The sequence below is a fragment of the Rattus norvegicus genome, chromosome 17 (assembly GCF_021556685.1).
Source record: "Rattus norvegicus strain SHRSP/BbbUtx chromosome 17, alternate assembly SHRSP_T2T, whole genome shotgun sequence".
NCBI lineage: Eukaryota > Metazoa > Chordata > Mammalia > Rodentia > Muridae > Rattus > Rattus norvegicus.
This window is the reverse complement of record NC_141550.1, coordinates 29,120,001-29,120,678: the sequence shown is the minus strand read 5'-3', so window position 1 is coordinate 29,120,678 and position 678 is coordinate 29,120,001.

Genomic DNA, 678 nt, shown 5'->3' with positions numbered 1-678 from the left:
CTCAAGTGTGATGGTGTGCATTTATACTCCCGATGCTGGGGAGGCAGAGACAAACGGATTGCTAGCACTCTCTAGCCAGCCAGCCTAGCCCGTTAGAGGTGAACTGTGAAAAATGTGGATAGTGTGTGAGGAACAAGATACAAGGCTGTGCTCTGGTCTCCATAAGCAAACACACACACACACACACACACACACACACACACACACACACACACACACACACTGAATAGATGGGGATGAATGAATGAATGATGAATAATGAATGAATGAAAAATAAATTCCTCACTCTTTCACTAGTGATGAAATATCTTGTGGCAGAAACTAAAATGTTTTGGGGTGGGGAGTAAGAACATGTCAGAAGGCCCAGTGACTAACTTCAGATGTAGCCACTAGACACCTTCAAGACAAGTTTACATTAAAAAGTATAAAAAGAGCTGGTGAGGGATCTCATTGAGTAAATATACTCACCATGAAACTGACGACCTAAATTCAGCCCCCAGGCACTACATGGTTAGGCTCCCACAAGCTGTCCTTCTGAGCCATGTCATGTGCACACCTGAACATGTATAACAGACACACAAAAGTGATTAATTAAAGACTTTTAATGTAATGACTATGACTGAGCATATTTTTTCCCAGAAGGCCAAAATGACTCACTAGAAGAAAGCTGACTTTCTT